Below are 19,364 nucleotides of genomic sequence, written 5' to 3'. Positions count from 1 at the left end.
GAAGCTTTTTTAATGTCTTTGGTAGTTTTTGGGCTCCTTACCTCCTCAGACCTCCTCTAGAGGCTAGGGCCGAAGCAACTAGTTTAATTAAATGTATTTTTGCTGCTCTTCTTATAAACAAAACTGTTCTTTTAACAATTTGATATATGTTTTATAAAAGTAAAAAATATATTTAAACCTTACTAGGGCCTTCATGACGTTTGATGGTAAAGGAAATCAGTAAAGCTGTTATTAAAAGCTTTTAGTACAAACAAACAGACAGACATCCTGTCTTTTTTCAATCAAATTTTATTCTTTTTGAAGGAACACTTTTTCTACACCTATACTATATTGGTATTGTATAATATGTATTGGAAATCAGGGGTATTGGGATAAGATAATGGAAGAAAAATATATACTTTTAAAAAGTAATTTAAGTTTCAATGTGATGACTTGGAAATACTCATGAAAACCCATCCCTATATTTGACCAATAGAAACAGTGTAAGAACAATCCGACCCTAAATTGGTTGTATTTTGGGACTAAATCATATAAGATTAAATACAAAAATTCGTCTCCTAGAAGTTTCTTTTTAGAAGTTGGCGGATTATTGTGTATAATTGACCATCTAAAGTAATAATAAGTATTGACTTACATTTATTATTATAGAGAAAGTTTATCTTCTAGTTACCTATCCAAAATCCCTGATCGCAGAGGGGAAATGAGCTTTTTTCTATAATTACACTTTTATTCATGTTGATAGTAGAGGTATCTGCCTTTTTTATGGTATTTTTAGGGCGCACATTTTAGGGGCGGAAAGGGGACATAGAAATTCCTTTTGGGTCTTTTATTTCAAACATTTCTGTTCTAAAAGCAAAGCTTTTCTAAAATTGGGTTACATCTGTAAATCATATAATATAAGATATACATACAAATAATTTAATTTTTTGTAGGTAAATTTGAATTAAAGATACTTTATCACTTAATAGTTTTTGCGCCGCTAGAATCAAGGGAGGAAAATAGCCTGAAACCATCCCAAGACCCCTATAAAGCTTCAATAAAAAGTAGAAGCATTGTCCGAGATCTTAAGCATCAGACAAAAAGCCTAAATAGTTTATTTTATGGGATATGAAGTATCTTGATTTAATCTTCTACCATTTGGAAGTTGTCATCCTTGTTTTTATGATCGAAGTTGAGTAAATTACATCAATTTTAGGGGTTTAATATCCTTTTAATTTGTGTTTTTAAAATATAGATTTGGAGTTATATTTGATAAATGATTGGTTTGTAGGGTACCTTGGCAGGGAACTAAATGGATAAGACAATGGCCGATAACTTTATGCAAATCCCTAATTATGATACACAAAATTACCCCTCCTGTAGATTACAATTAGTGGTTAAAATGTTTGGACATAAAAATGAATTAAATTAATTCCCCTAAAATGATTAGCCAGCAAATGAGAAAACATTATTTTAAAACTTTGTCTATCGGACAGTAAACTGTTGAATATTCTGGTACCCAAAGCTTTTAAAACACGCTCTCTTACTCGTTGCCATAAAAAAAAACTAAGGGAAATTTTGTTTGAATATTGATTATTTGGTACAATCTACCTTCCTCACAAGTGGTATTTTTGTTTATAATAATTAGGGATATATGTCAATTTATCGTTCATTGTCTTATCCCGTAAGATACATGGTAATTTCAATCTTGTGTCATAGATTACCTAATTTGAAGATAGATTTGTATACAACAGCGTGCAAAGGAATTCGCCCTCTTTTGTTTCTGTTCATCATTACCCTTTTTAGTGTACATCCATTTTTTAACAGGGCTTTACGATGACAGACAAATTAAGGGTTCGATTTTGTACAGTGTACATTTTGTGCGCTAGGGTTTTCTCGAGTTTTTAATAAAATGTATAGAACAAAGAATTAAAAAAAAATACTAATTAAAATTTTAGAAGAAGTATTTTATTGGTTGGTTATTTATCATTCTTATACTTTTAAAACTTCCGTACATTTAGGGTCTACATGGTATATGTCACCAACTTTACTAATGTTGCCAAATGACAAAAATTCCACCGAAGGAATGCTCTTATGTGGCTTAACACGTAATACCCTTCAAATTTTTTTATTGGTTGGTTGGGGGGGGGGTGATTTTAGGGTTAAGAGTCATTTGGTGTTATTTTACCAATTTAAATTGATTTTTTTAATATGGTAAAATATTTTACATTTTTTAGTAGCGAAGCTACTCTATAACACTATAAAAAATAGTGTATGTAGTTTTAGTGTCAATATATTGTCGATGTGTCGATATTATATCAGTCAGGATCTCTTATATATTGATTGATATGTGTCGACCATGTTTTTTTTAGAAAAACTAACTTTATAGGTTTATATAATATATCTATAATACAAAGTAGCTTGATTTCTGTCCGTCTGTCCGTCTGCCTGTCCCTTAAGATCTCGGTAACCACTGAACCGATTGGATTCTACTCTTCAGGGTATATACCTATTGGTCCTGTGGTGGTTTTAAGCTATTTTCTTGGGGGGTGGGACACCCCCAACCCCCCCAAAAACAAAAAAATCATCCCTTATTTCTTATTTTGCTCTGATACAGGCTGCCCTTTTTATTTTCATTTTTTATTCCAGCATTTATTTTGAATGAAAGAATAGCAACATTCTCTCACTAAAAACAATAAATATTAATTTTTTATCACCTCTTGGGGCAAAGCCCCTAGAGGCTAGGGGCGAAGCCGCTAGTAATTTAAAAAGTTGTAATCAATGACATTAGTATCCACTGAAAGCGTTTTGTCGACGTGTAATTTTGATGGTTATGTCGACCATATGATATTTTACAAAAGTGGTCTTAGCTGACATCAAAACTAATTATGGTGTTATAGTTTCTAATGGCGCAGCCACTAACTAAAATTTAAAAGAAGTCAGTCTTTTATCACATACAATGAAATATGGTATTTTAAGGTTTTTTTTGGGGTGGGTTTAGATTTCCATAGACAGAGATATACATAGAAACATAAAGATGAAATATTTTGTCTTTTATTTTTTCTTTAATAAAAAACATAAATATTATTTAGACAATACCATTTTTAGACAATAACCAGGAGGGAAAAGACCATTGGACTTGTCATACTGGTACCCAAAGTTTTAAAAAAAATATCCCATTTTTGGCATAAAAATTTTCAGTACTTTTTTTATCTTGTAGTTTGGTTCAAAACAATAAATAGTTCTAAACTTTTCCACAAATAATTCTAATCTACAGAAGGGTTAGTTATATTTCTCATAATCATGGGTTAGTATTAACTTATCATCCATTATCTTATCATTATTTGAAAGGAAAAAGTTGATGCCAAACAATTCTCTACAGAATAAATATCCCTTCCCTTGTGCCAAGGGCAGATGAGGGGTCAAAAGGGCGGAAGTTAAGAAAAATAAAACCCTTGGACAAAAGATATAAAATAAAATGGCCCTTGAAGTCAAATATTTCTCTTTCTTCTCTAGATAATCCAGCTTTAGATTAGAAGAAAGAAAGAATGATAGTAGAAATAAAGAAAGAGGGGAGGGGTTATCCATACCCCGGGCCCCCCCCCCCCATCTAAAAAAAAAAAATTTCCTTAACTAAAGTAAAAAAATATTATCCTTTTATATAAAGTAGTAAGTTTTTTGTTTGTTTGTCGTTTAAGATCTAACTGACGTCTGAATCGATCAAGTTATTCATTTTAGGAAAGCTTTATATAGGTCCTACTATGGTTTTAGGATATTTTGTTTTTAAATTCAAGTCTTGGGATGGTTTTATTCTATTTTATAATATGCTTCGCTCTCTATAAAATTTCAAATCGAAATATATTTTCATGTCTTAGAATAGTGTATTTTTTTTTAAATAGGTTGAAAAACATACTAACTAAAATACTATATAAAATTCCAATACCATTAGCCTCTTTACTCTATTGGGTGGGGGGGGGGGCGGGGGGATGGAGTGGGTATAATCTATAATCGAATGGTTATCTAAAATATGAAATAATTTCTTGTCGTTCTCTATTTATATCAATTGTAAATCATTGGACTAAAAATTTGTAGTGACAAGCTTAGGATGGAGGGATAAGTAAATCAACTTATGATTATTATAAGAATAGCGTTATATTGTTGATAATATGTCAGCCAAGAACACTTTCCTAAAACGACGTAATAATAATGTGTTTTTACAAAATGGTTCAAACTTATGAGGGAAATTGTAAATTGTGGAAACGTATAAACGCTTTTAATATTAGAAATTCCTTATAATTATGTCTAACTGTACAGGGAATCATCATGCAATGTTTATTATCAATGAGACGATTTCAACATGCCTAAATTAACAATCTTTTATAGTCGGACGGACAAACCACAAATATAGAAAAGCTTTTATTTTGTAATACTTTTTACCATTCCATTTCTCCCTGCTTTAAATCCTCAACTATTTGAGGACATCTGACTTCTGGATTTTGTCTTATTGTTTAATCTATCAATTCAGAGAGGGATGGGACATTGGACTGTAAATAAAACTGGTACCAAAAGTTTTATAAAAAAGATATTTTATTTGTAGACTTTTCATAATTTATTTCATAGATTTTGTTTTTCATAATGTTTGTGTTACCATTTTATTAGAATTATGGAGTTGATGCTTCTATCTTTAATAGCAAACAAGAATATATCCTCCTAGCCATACAGACAGACGGACACAATGACTCGTAGATTAGCTTCGCTTTAAGAATAATTATATAAATAGTAAGTTTTTTTGTCTGGTCGTTAAGATTTCTCTAACCACTGAGTTCTCTGCTTTAAGGAAGCTTTACTTTTGTTAGGAGATGGTTTTAGGCGATTCTGTTAATAAACTTATGGAGTGGTCTTATGCTCCCTCACCTTCAAATAAGAGCCCCTAGATGCTAGGGACCGAAGTCACTAGTATAAAAGAGAGGAAAGTAAGGATTAAAAGATAAGAAAACTCAGAACTCAACAATTGACTTGACTTTTGAGGAGCTTATAATCTTAGCAAGCTGATATGATATGGCATGTACACAATAGGCTGACCGCTCCTTAACAACAGCTAGGATTAAAGGTGTTTCTACGTTTTTACTAATTTAAGACATTATCGCAAAGTGTTACCTGTTGTAATAGGTTCGAGTCTAGGTCTAAACTTCATAAAAAATTAAATTGGTACATACTGCTGCAATGTTAGACGCCTGACACCAACAATAGACGGGGAATATATCAGCAAGTAATAGTTATTTATCCATCGTTTTATAGACAGCTTTCTACGGTTATTAAAATGAGAAATTAAAAGTTTAAAATCACTTTTGTTAGCTCTGAGGGACCAGAGGCTCATGCTAACAAAACTGGTTTTACTCTTATGATTTTTCTTTTAAAATTAGTGGAGAAATGTATTAAATACGATGCTATAAATGGTTACATAGTATAGCTAAGAACCGTATCTTTTCCTGTGGATATTATTCGGTTATTTCTAGCTTGTCATTATTATTATTTTTGCAATTTTTAAGAAACAACCTTGAATCTGGCTATTTGACCGGAATACGTCTTTAGATTAGGATTAGCGATAAGGAGGAGCCCACTTTAGTAGTAGCGTAGCTACTTTACACCTTAGTTGTCCGTCTTTTAGTGACTGAGTTATGAAAGTAGTTAGCAAGAAGCGAATGGGGACATTGGACTGTTAATTATCATGGTACCCAAAGTTTTATAAACACATTTTCTCATTTGTGGGGTTAGTAACTAATATGGGGACTTTTTATCAACTCTTGATTGGTTGGTTCAAACTAGCAGTTTTTAAACATTTCAACCAATTATTTCATTCCACAGCTTTATTTATCATTATTGGCTATGTACACCAAATTATCGTCCATTGTCTTATCCCTAAAGATTCCTGGTTATAACTCACTGAAAGAATATAAATGGACAAAACTGTCCTTGTTAACCTAACTCTAAAAGAAGGATTTATTTTCTTTTTCAAGTATTTATTGTCATATTATCTTGGCGCAATAGCGTTTATAGTTTTATAGGCGTTTACACAATAAATGGCTATTTTGTTTTTTAAAGCGTAGCAATCAAATAATCTAAGCATGTCCGTCCGTACAACCGTCCATTAAATATGGGCATTAGAAAGGTCTTCTGGAATTATGTTATGAATATTTTTGGAAAAATAAGTATATCTGACGGTCATTATGTTCAATTTAATATTTTACTAGATATATTTAGGTATTTGATATTAATCTTAATGTGAATGTGAATTTTAAACAGATTTTATGAGCGTGACAATTTTTTAGCTAGTACCCTTTACGTTATCCAATTATGTTATTATTGTTATCCTGTATAAAGTAGCAAGTTTTTTTTATCTCATAATGTTCTCAATTTAGGGGTAGCTTCGCATAGGTCCTAGAATGGTTTAGGCTATTTTTTATTATATTTAATTTACATGATAGTTTTAGGCATTTTTAGTTTTTCTGTCCTTCCACCGAATACAAAGGCTATATAAGCTAGGGGCGCAACAAGAATTAATGTTCGCTTGTCAAACTTCTTTTTTATGGATGTTTTCATTCTTGTTGGATTATAATTTAAGCGCAATTTCTTTTATAGTTTTATAGGCGTTTACTTAATAAAAAAGTTATATTTAGAAGTTATTATGTAAATTATTTTGTTAAATATAATGCTATTAATATCTGTTTTATCCCTAGCATCTAAAGGAGGGAGTGTAAAAAATAGCCTTAACCTTCCCAAAAGACACAATCTAAGAATAAAAAAAACATGTAAAGTTTCCCTAAAGTGAAGAACTCAATCGGTTCAGAGGTTAGGCAGGTCTGAACGGACAAACCTTATTGCTTTATGTAATGGGATAAGTCAATTAATCTGGGTACCAGTCTTGTTAAAGTAAGAAAATCTTATCTAACAATATAGAAAAACACTAGAGGGGGAAGGTGTCAAATAACTGTATCTCCCCATCGCAGTGTCCTTGTGCCGACCCTCATTAGGGTTATTGAAAATCAACCAGTGGTGTCGCTTAATATTAACACAGCCAAATAGCAGAAAATGATTTGGTAGCAGACGAAAAAGATCATTGAAAAGGGGAGGGAGGTAGTTATCTATGAATACAATACATCTATACCATAGAACTATTTATTTACAATATGATAAACTTTTCGATTATTAATTCAATGTTTAAAATAACAGTCTAGATATTGTATTTAATGTATAAGTCTGGTTTAAATGTCATAAGTTTGAATTTAAAAACTCAGCACAAAAAAACTAAGAAATTAAATATTTTTAGATGAAATTTGAAAAGTGGCTTCGATACATTTTGTAACGATGCCTTTTTTCTCGATCATTTAAGTCACTAAAAGAAAATACTTTTAATGCATTTAAACTTCAAGTTTAGAAAAGGGTATTTAGAAATATAATTTCTATAACAAGATCTCAAGACAATGGACGAAAAATTAATGTTGATAAAATGATGACAAACAAAATTATCCATTCAGTAGATTAAGATTATCAGCTATAGTTGACAAGTTTGGACAGTACTAGTCTAAACTAACAAATCAAGGTATAATACATCTACCAAAAGTTTTGTAGAACTTTAGATATCAAGTCAAATGTCAATATTACAGTTAAAGGTCCATTTTAACTATTTATTAAACTGTTTACCAAAACACCCCTCCCTCCCACCAGTGCAGTGGGCAGAACAAATACTTATTGTCCATATTCAATAATCCATTGTTCCCGTTGGGGACAATGGTTCGTGCCCAGCCCTATAAATAATAATATAAATAATACAGCCTCTTGTTTACTGTGTGGACAATGGTTCGAGCCTCTCATTCTGAGCAAGTTTTTTTTGCAGCTGCATTTCATTCAGAAAAACAAGGATATTAACGTTAATAAGTAACACAGCAAATAAAATTGAAAAACAGTTTTTTTTATTTATCAAATAATATTATTGACAGCCATTCGTGGATATTAAAATAAAAAATCATGATATTTTTAACAGTTTTATTAGCCCCGAGGATCAGAAAGACTCGGGCAACAGAACTGGTTTTAACTTTATGATTTTTATTTTGATATTCGTAAAAACTGTCTGTATTACGATGCTATTCATAATTTTTCATGTAGCTGAACTACTATGAAAACACTTTTACAGACTAACTGACAGACAAAGTGAATTATAAAAGTGCTACGCTTCTTAAAAGAAACTATTAGCAGTCTTATTTTTTTATAACTGGCAACAATTGTCCACAATGGACCTGTATTATTTTCATAAACCTACAGGGACGCAGGAATAAGACAATTGGAGATAAATTAATCTTCCCTCAAAACATTTGCCATAGTATTTACCTATCTAAATTGAATTAAAGCACATTTTTGGAAAATTTAGAAGAATATTATCAATCTTTCATTGCCCTATCCATATATCCTTGAAAATAAAAAGGCCTTTATTAATGCATCAATATTTATTCAATGAAATTGTCATTCATAGTTCGAGATGGGAATAGATATTTTGAAAACAAACATTCCCTGTTTTATATTTACTAGAAGCTTCGCCCCTAGTAAAAAGGGATAAAGGGAGGTGGATAAATTCATATACAAGTATTCAGAATTATTGTTTTTAAAATTTTTAAAAATTTAAGAAAATTAAAACTACAATCAATTACTACCTATTAATTTTAGTAAAAAATAACCAAAAGATTCTACCATTTTCATAACCAAAAGCAATAATAAAACACACCCAATAAGAGAGAACTACTATCTTATTTTTATTAATAATATTGAATCCCTACAAGAGTTAACTTCAATTTTATTATGCAACCTCTTTATTATTGATTAGAAGATTAATCATTGAAATTGGAACACTCCCTTCATTATATATTTTTTTTTTTGGGGGGGGGGGGTGTTCTACCATTCCAAAAAAAATAAAACCTTTAAGTTTGAAAGAGGTGAGGGGACATTGGGCTGTAAATTACATCCAACCACGTTGGCTCAAAAACTTTTTGTACTTTTCTAAATTTTGAATGATTGGTTCAATTTATTAGTGTCATTTTACTATCCAGATGTATAATTTTTTCTATCATTATAATTATAAAGTTGTATTTAGTTAAACTATAATAGTTTGCTATTATATAAAATTCTCATCAACGTTATCACACTAAATAACATAATATTATATATTTTTAGAAGCATTAAAATTGATTTGAATAAGAAACTTTATTTACAATTAAATAATGATATTAAAAGGACACTATTTTTGCATTTATTACACTGGTACCCAAAGTTTTTAAACCCTTGTAATCTTATCTGTTGGGCACTTTTATTGAAATTTGATATGTTGTTTCCAAACTAGTAGTACCCAAACTTTTAAACCAATAACTTTAATCAACTGAAGGGATAACTTTGTTTATCATCATTTGGTATGTATTTATCATTTATCAAGATACTTTGATTTGGTAAATATAAAGTTGTGACATATAAGACCATTTTAAAAAGCTTCTTTGGCAAAAATAGTTTAAATAAATAGCCATTCCAGAAATCTTAATGATCAATATAAAAGAAAATGAGGGACTGTATGCTGAAAAACAAACAATTGAAAAGCATCAGGTGGTTATTAGGGACATTATAGAAAGCAATAGATATAAAAGGTATAAATGATTAATTTTAATTTAGCCAATAGTGTAACAACAATCCGACCATATTAATGCTTAGAAAATGTACACATGTTAGTATGAAGTATTGGCGGTTATCATTTTCTTTCATTTTAAAAAAATGTTGATTTTCTTATGATAAAGTATGCTTGGATAATTATTTCATAGCAATATTTTGGGATTAAATAAAAAATGTAGATAATAATCATTATTATCTTGTATAAAATCCTTTTCAAGATAGACGTATTATTGTGTCTTTTTGACCCTTTAGAGTAATATATCTATTGGGAGTAAAATGTGCCCGTATTACAGTGATATTGACATATTAACAGTCTTTCCATGGATATGATTTTAATGTTATTCTGCTGAATTTTATAACATTAAAACTAATAATCAAACTTGATGTTTACACATTATCGCGGAGCTATTGCTATTTTGTAGATTAGTGTAGATTTAGTTCTATCAATTTAGTTGTTAAAATTTTAAAATGATTTTGGTATAACCGAATTGGTTTTTAAGTAAATGTTTCCAATTCCCCATAATGTATTATAATTAGGAACGTTTGAAAGTATGTCCACACGTCCATACTGTTTTGTTTATTGACGTATTTTGATAACGAAAAAAAAATAATTAAATTGTTTGATTTCTTCAAAAAATTTGTTGCATATAATATACATTCCAAAAATTGATTTTACTATTCTTCCTTGTTTTCATATTTTGCTATATAAAACACAGGTCTTTTTGTGAGTTGCAATCAACATTATATTTGAATAAACTGACATCTTCCATAAATGGTGTGTTTATTTTTTGATTGATTATTATTGGTTTTTTATTCAATTTAATAATGAGATTAATATTGATTATTGTGAAGCTTTTCTACACTTTGGATGTGTTCGTCTGTCCGACTAGGTCTAGCGTAAAATTCCTTAAAAAGTCCATTGGATCCCCCCCTTAATATTTTTTTTTTGGGGGGGGGAAGAGTGGGATAATTTAAAGATATATATAGCTAACATATTTTGGTACGTTTTCTGACCCTAATTATTATACAATATTCTAATTATTGTCGTGCACAGGCTTTTGCCAGGAAAATGTAAACTTTGGGTGGGTGAAAAAAGGGAATACATGGATTCTAAATTATAATTTTATGGGGTGTATCGATACTACCCATCCGCTCGAAAATTATTCTAATAACGAACATATAAATACTTGACGTAATTTTTTTTGGTGGGGTTTATAAAGGTAGGTAGAATGTATTCTCAGCTGTTTACAAGATCTTACTCCTACAGACAACTTTTTTCTTGATAGTAAAAATCTCTTATTTGATCTCGTATAGAAGATCTGCTTTTTATGTTATGAATATATTTGTCTTTTAAATAAATTTATAAGTATAGATTACCTTTATCGCCCGCTAGCAAATTGATTTTTGCTCTTTTATAGCGACTTGGCTGTGTTTAGATTTATGACGCTATTGGCTGATATTCAAAGAACCAATTGAAAGTCGGCACAGGGCCCCATCCAGTGGATAGAGTTACCTATAGCTCGTGCCCCCTCTATTCTTTTACTTTTACTATTTTTAAAGCCAATTACGTAAATTATAATCTTGATAGAACAATTCAATCAAGTGATTTACAACCCTTTATACTTTAAAATTAAGATTTCTTAATGGTCAGCATGCAGTGGGCACTATTTCTAATTCATAATCATTATTTTGTTAAGCTTGGGTTTTATTATTATGTCGACATAAAAATAAATATGTTATGGCATTATTAGAATAAATATTCTAAATGGTAGCTTCTGGTTTCTAGTATAAATAATGACAAGAGTTCGACTTAGATATTGGGAAAACAAGCTTTTAAACAGTAATTTAATATTGTCAATTATGACGACTTCAATTAGATATAACAATGTCTAAGTTTAAAAAGCAAATTAGCTCCCAGTAAACAATTTTTTGTCGTTTATGTGTTAACATACATGTTTGGAGTTATATTATAATTAGACCTTTAGTATGTGGATATTTTGTCAATCACAACCACTTTTATCATAGCCATACATTCAAGATAAATCTTTGAAATGGCAAATCGATATATTGTCAACTGTTTTGACAAGAACCAATTTAACATATTATTTTCTTAATTTAACAACATTTCCTGCTTTTATAGTTCTACAAATTTATTTTTACTTATCTTTTAATATGTAAATTGAATTTATATGATTTATGTCATTTAGACTGAAGAGGGTGCAATGTCCACCGAAAAATATTTCAATAAAAAACTAAGAACTATCAAAGACTTTTTCAATTAGTGAATTTATCAATTTAAAAATGTCATTTTTTCGACATAAACCTTGTAATTAAAAGTCAATCATATAACTCATTTAACTCATTTAACAGGGAATAAATGTCGGTAATTTAAAAGATATCTCAATCCAACATCCCTTAATTCGGAGAAATTAAAAATTATTAAGACAAAACTAGCGCCCCCCGACAAAGACACTAAAATTAAATAATAGCATCCCCCACCTCCCTCCCCCCCCCCCCCCCACTAATCACATAATTGTTTTAATTATGCATTATTTTTGTATTTTTGTCCCTTTGACAATTAGGGTGGAAAGCGCCCGAATAATATATCAAAATTATAGCATCAAACAAGATTTTGAAAAAGACCGCCAAATAACCAATTGAATTAAAGGTAATTAATGTAAGAGATTTTGCTTGGGTTAGGGCTTCGGCAAATTAACTTATTATTCTAATTATTCTAGGAATAAGTCAATACTATTGCATAAAGTAGTAAGGTTTTTTGTTTGTCTGTTAAAATCTCTTGACCACTGAACCGATTGAAATTTTAATTCTAAGGATAGTTTACATAGGGTTCAAAATGTTTTGTTTTATTTAAGTCCTAAAATGGTTTTAGTCTATTTTCTCCCTACGAAACAAAATATACAGAAATCTGTCCAAAAAAATTAGGGAAAATAGATTATTTATTATCTTCTGGTAATTTCAATAGCTTTTTGTTATGTCTAATCAGCGCAGAATTTACTTTATGATTTTTAATGTACATTCAAATAGGATTTCTCTGCTTTTGTCCTTTCCCTCCCAGAAATTGAGGTGACAAAGGACTGTCAAGTACACTGGTACCCAAAGTTTTAAAAATACATTTTCTTATTAAGTAACTTTGGGTACTTTCATTAAAGATTTTTTGGTTAATGCCAAAATTTTTCCACTAATAATTATAACCTAAAGAAGGGTTAATTTTGTCAATCATAATATACGTCAATTTATCGACTATTAGCTTTCTAGAATTCTGTATAATTCTAAATTATTTTTTAACATATTATTCTATTCCTTTATCCCTGATGTTAATAAATGTCTTGGTGTCTCTTATTGTTTTACCCCCTATTGTCCAATCTGACCGCTACCGCGCGACAAGCAAGACAGAGCGCGCCGCCGTGCTCACATGACCGACAAGAGGTTGCGCCGCGCTCACATCACTTAATTGGATTGTTTGCCAGAAATTATCTTTTTTAAATGGCCGCCGACACAGGGATCTCTAAGGATAAGACAATTGCCGATAAACTGATCTACATCCCCAATAGTGATATTCTAAATTGCCCCTTCTACATTTATAATTAGTGGTTGAAACGTTTGGACACTCAACTTTATGAACAAACCAATCAAAGTTTAATAAAAGCCAACGAATAAGAAAATGTTATTAAAAAACTTTGAGGACAAGTGTAAAAAACAATCCAATGTCCCCTCCCACCCAGGGATGTTGCACTAGAAAAAAAACACAACAGTCTCCAAATTTCCTTCTTGTTAAAAACAAAATGTATTGTCTCAAAATTTTAAGTAATAATCATGCGACAATAAAAGTAATATACAAAGTTTTACTATTATCGGACAATTTTACTGTGCCTAAATCTAGAAATCTTAAGAGATAAGACAATGGACGATAAGTTACTGTACAGCCCTTATGATATTTACCAAAATGTAATTAAAATTGTATGTTAAAAAGTTAGGAAACTAATAGTTAGAACAAAAAATGAAGATTAATAAAAGTACCCAAAGTTTTTCACTCAATGGCTGATAGAACGTAAAACTTTGGGAACCAGATAATAATTACAAATGTCCCATACCTCATTGGCCTAAATCTGAAATGATAGACATACGTATAACTTAAATTAAAGAATAGCTTTGCTTTCCAAAGTAAACCCGCTAATATTTGGTGGTTTAGGGTTACTTTTACTGTGGTTATGACTATTATCATCTTTAATAGTAGGTAATAAACAACCAATTATTTGTGTTATTTATTTTTATTAAAAAAAAGGTTTGTGTTTTTTTAATAAAATATATTTATTAATTAAATCAAGTTTCATTAGACATTTACTAAAGGTATTTTTGGCTGAATTATAGAGTTCCAATTATGGTATAACATATAATATTATAATCCATTATAATTAATGAATCAAAATAAATATGACAACATAGTACATTTTTGGTGGGTATCATCACCAAATTGCAAAATATTGAATATTCGTTAAAATTTTACATTTTTATTGTTTTTAATTTTTATTTTAGTCTCTTAAACCGTTCTTTTAGTACATGTTAGAAATATCAACTATTAATATCAAAGATGCTCAAAATAGCAAAAAAAATACGTCCAATGTCCATTGTAGCGTAGCAATGCTAAGCTATCCCCTTTTTAAGATAGAAAAAAGAACAATAAAGTTTTATACAAACTGATCAGTTCAATTATGCATATTAACTTAAATTCTAAATTAGTTATTTCTCGCATCGTAATATAAACAGCTTTCCGCGGATATAGAAAGTACAATTATATTCGTAGAAAGCTGGATATAATACGATGCTAGACATAGTTTTTTCGTATGGATAAAACCCGGTTCCTATCCACCGGATTCGAATGACTACGAGAAAAAATATTATTATTACATTTGGGTATTGAGTAGCTTTACTTGTAACAATTATTACCAATTTCAAGTGTTTTCTTTACCTATTACAAATATACATATATTAATTGATTTGGTAGCATTAATTACTATTTCTGTATAAAATTGAAGAGTTGCTTTGCTTGCAAGATCGTAGCGTATCCTATCATACTATAAGTATAATATTTTTATGTCTTAAGCTTAAGATTCCAATAACTTTTGAACTGATTGAGTTCTACTTTATAAAGAAAGTTTATAAGTCTTCATGATTTAAGGTTTTTAAGTTTCATATTTATGCTTGGGGTTGGTTTTCGGATATTTCCCCCCCCCCCATATTTATTTTTTACTCCTTTGATTAGATATGCCCTATATGCAAGTAAATATACAATAAACTTACTTTGAATGTTTAAGGTCAAAAGGACAATGTTATAATACACTTTAGAATAATATTTAGCAGGCCTAGTCTTTGCAGAGTACTAAAAATAGCACCTTTTATAAGCCAAGGCTTTCATATAATGTTTATTATTTAAAATTGACAGTTTTTAACGTCTTTAGAATGACTTTGTTTGGGCAAACTATGTATTGTACTATTAATGCCTTATAATGCATGCCCTACAGGGTTAATACTTGTCACGCTCCTGATTAAGTAGCTACTCTGTTTAATATTATTATAGGAAGCTAGTAAGGTTTTCTTTTGTCTGAAGCTTAAGATTTCAATTCAGTTCTGGATTTTAGGGCAGTTCCTGGATGGTTTAAGGCTATTTTCTGTCCTTACCTACCCCTATTTACACAGTCCATAGATGCTGGGGGCGAAGTCACTAGTTATTCGTTAACACAGTAGGCTATTTACCTATACGTTAAGTTCTTGCCATTAACGGTACCGAATACGTTCTACATTTCTACATCTTTCAAATAGGTCCAGGGGTTGTTTAAGGCCATTTTACTGGCCCCTACCTCCCCTCATTGCTAGGGGAGGCCTCTTACCGTAGATAATCTTTGCAATGATGGGAGCGAAAGGCAGAAGACAATTTTTTAATGGGATTTATTGTCGTTTGATTTGATTAGTATCAGGGGGATAATTTAGACAAGTGTCACCCAACGCCTCCCCCCCCCCCATTAAAAAAACAAATCCCCTCCCCATTTCCCTTAAATTTTACCTTCAAATCTCTGAGAATAATTTCCAGACAGAAACAATTCATTCTTTGCTAATGTTATCATAACCTCCCCCCCCCCCCTTCATAAAATATGGGCGCTCCGCCCCCCTAAAAGTTTTCCCCCCATGATGTAAACATCAATTGACATTTAGGCATAAAACCACCATACCCCCCCTTATTTTCAACAATTTACTTAATACCCCCTTCCCCTTCAACCTATATGACTCTGAGTGCCCATTTTAACCCCTTGCTTGCTTATCAACCCCCCCCCCTCCACCCAACAACCCACGCCCCAATGAAAGGGTGAGGTCATAATTTGAGTTGCACCTGCCTACTGTTCTCAGAGTTTTACAATATACAGATAGATAGATACAAGCATATACTAGATGGATAATAGATAGATACCAATTAGCATTCCATAGTCTTGGCTTAATATTGGCTTTATATAAAATTGGGTTTTTAGCTGCCTTTATTTCCCACTAAACATACATATACGTCCGTTATAGTTGACGGGTTCGAAACCCAGCATAAATCGCGTCATCATAAAGATGTTAATAATTGTATGTACTGCTGTAATGTCAGATGCGTGTTTTGAATGATTAGAATGCCTTAGCCCATGAAAAGACAATGATAATTATCATATAGGACTTTCAGAAATTGTCATGCAATCAAAGGGTTGAATGTATGTAATTGTAACAATTAAATGTTAGAATCATCCTATTAAGTATAAACTTTGCATGGAGAAAATTTTGGCAGTCTTTAAGAGTATAGCAATTCTATATTACTAAAAAGTTCGTCCACTTTATAGAGCCTATAAAAGATAAAAAAAAGAAATGTTTTTTTTTTATGTTTCCCGATAAGACTACAAAATCCAACAAGTTCTCAATTCAAATTTCAAGGAAGCTTGACTTAGATCCTGGTCAGGTTTTAATCCATTTCAATTCAACATAGAAGATGCATTTAAAGCTAAGAGCAAAACCTCTATGTATCTGGACAAAGTTTCCCAAAAATCAGCCATGTGACGTCATAAAAATCAGTGAGATGAAAGGCGAAGTGGGAAAGAAAACCCCTAAAAAGAGATGGATAATCCCTCATTTTTATGATTTTCGGAGACATTTTGTCCGGCTACAAAAATAAGCTTTCATAGCTACCTAATTTTGAAATTTTATATATTATTTTCCTATAGTATTGCTTTATATTATGAAGTATGTCGATTTCTTTTGAATATAATTAAAATAAACTAAAAAAGGTTTATTTATCCTTACATATTGCAAATAAGCTTAATTTGTTATATTTATTTATTTTATTGTTATCAAATAATTGTAAGTCAACAGTAGCCCAAGTGACCTGCTAATAAACATATGTAAATTATATACATCTGCCCCCTAAATCACATTATCATAATTTGATCAAGAAACTTGATAGTTTAATATGCCCCTAAACTATTTCAAAATCTATCCCACGGTTTGTATTCCCCGACCCGGCACGGGCGCGTCACGGGCTGTCTGGGCAGAGTGCCGTACTGGCACGGCACGCGTCAAGTGCGCTCTGTGCGCGTGGACGGAGAGTATTCCGTTGTGGTTGTTGGCGCGGCACGGCCGGCTGTCCCGGTATAAATACAACCATATCCCAGAGAAAGCCATCAGTTTAACCCTTGCTATCAAAGCATACACATCTTCTTATTATAAACACAAACATTATAAACATGGCACCAGTCATGAAAGTTAAATACTTGGAAAGCTTCGAAAATGAAGAACCCATGTCTCGTACAGATCAGTACAGAAAAGTGATGAAACCCTTGTTGGAGCGCAAGCGTCGTGCTCGCATCAATAATTGCCTGGATGAGCTGAAAGATCTGATGGTTTATGCTCTGCAGGCTGAGGGTGAGAGCATCTCTAAACTGGAGAAAGCTGATGTATTGGAGCTGACAGTGAGACATCTGAGAAAGTTGAAGAGACAGCAAATGCTGGCGCAGAATCCTGGACTAGACCTGGACAGATTCCATGCTGGATACACAGCCTGTGCTACAGAAGTAAGCAAATGCCTGGCGGCCACAGGAGTCGATGTTAAAGTTGGTTCTAACCTCATGTCACACCTTGGACACAAGCTCAACACAATTGAAACCTGCAGGGTTAGCCCCCTCAGAGTTAGAGTACCTGGATCCCCATCTGGCTCAGACTGTGGATACTCCTCATCTCCCTCCCTGTCACCAGCCAGCCTACCATCCCCGCAGGGCTTGCTACAGATCAGCCCCTCCATCAAGTCTGAACCTGGACAGCTGTCCCCAGTCTGGAGACCGTTCTAAATCCTGCGATCCAGAACCAACTAAATTTTAAAATCCACTGTCTTCCTCCCATATATCTGTGATATCATATTGTAGTAAAATTATATTATATTTATTATTGTTTTCTCATCTCTAGTACAAAAATAAGAATATTGAATAAAAAATTCTTAACACTATAATTTACTGTGTTTATTATTTATTTTAATAATTTAAATCAAAGAAATCTGATAGATTGAAAGGTTAAATCAAAGGACGACCATACTCATTAATTAGAAATTAAAAAGCTTGTTACGTATAATTAAAAGTCAAATTATGACTAAAGAAATTGACTAGAAATTTGGTTGATATTTTAAACTTTATAAGAGACGTAAAATTGGTCAGACGTACAAGTAGATAGAAATAACAAAAGAAGATTTAAATCTTATAATATTTCATTTTTATATCCACGGAAAGCTGTCTATAATACGATTTGATAAATTACTAATATGACATACAAAATGATATTGTAGGGTTAATTTAGATTTTGCAGAAGATAGTTATATATGGTTTAGACAGGATAGGTTGTGTGATTTTCAAAGATATAAAGGGTTGATTGCTAAAACGTGCGGATGAATATTGGGGAGGGGTGTGTCATAAGGGGGAGTGACCGTTTAAGTAGAGCCTAATCGGGACTACTGTTAACGAGATCTTAAGCTGCATCCGGACGGAAAGAAAGTCATTGTTCTACTCTATATCAATAAAAAAAATAAAAGCGGTTTTTGGGTTCACATTACATAATGAGTTGCTTCTTCATATGAATATAGCATTAAACCTGTCCAGGACCAGTTTTAATAAATTTAGTGGTTAGAGAGATCTTATAAAATACACACAGAGAAACATTAAGCATTTTTAAGGTTAAAATAACAGTTGCTAACATCATAATCGTATTTATTTATTGCAAGGGAGGGGAGGGGAGGTGTTGTGGCTAACACCCCATGGGAACGCCTTTTAATATTTTGTATCCTTGTAATTATTATGATTTATCCATCTATTTATACTAAACCCTTTACACCGGATGTCAATATATAAAAAAAAGTTATAGTAACGGAGAGCGCAAACACTAGCTCATAGAATCTATAGTATATTGGTAAATTACACTGGTTAAGTTTTTATTCAAAAGATCGAAAACTTTGGGTACTTTTCTTGAATTTTGATTTGTTAGTTCCAAACTTGCAATGTGGTCCATACTTTTAAGCCAATAATTTTGATCTACCGAAGGCTTAATTTCGTTAGGTGTCTTGGCTGCTTGTGGTGTATATGTATCTTTTTAAAAAGTAAAAA

General features: G+C 31.4%; 1 protein-coding gene and 1 pseudogene across 4 annotated transcripts in view; one reads left to right on the top strand and one right to left on the bottom strand.

The window, feature by feature from the left end:
* Nop60B (dyskerin pseudouridine synthase 1 Nop60B) overlaps positions 1-19,364 on the bottom strand; it is a 581,533-nt gene that overhangs the window by 451,852 nt on the left and 110,317 nt on the right. The gene's annotated exons all lie outside the window — the stretch shown is intronic.
* LOC145317788 (enhancer of split mbeta protein pseudogene) lies at positions 17,415-18,159 on the top strand (annotated as a pseudogene). The gene has a single exon (XR_013879108.1). The product of XR_013879108.1 is annotated as an enhancer of split mbeta protein pseudogene (transcript).

The sequence above is a fragment of the Acartia tonsa genome, chromosome 4, assembly GCF_053477335.1.
Source record: "Acartia tonsa isolate MP-2025a chromosome 4, ASM5347733v1, whole genome shotgun sequence".
NCBI classification, from domain to species: domain Eukaryota; kingdom Metazoa; phylum Arthropoda; class Copepoda; order Calanoida; family Acartiidae; genus Acartia; species Acartia tonsa.
The sequence above is the reverse complement of the archived record's forward strand: the minus strand, read 5'-3'. Positions and strand labels throughout refer to the sequence as shown.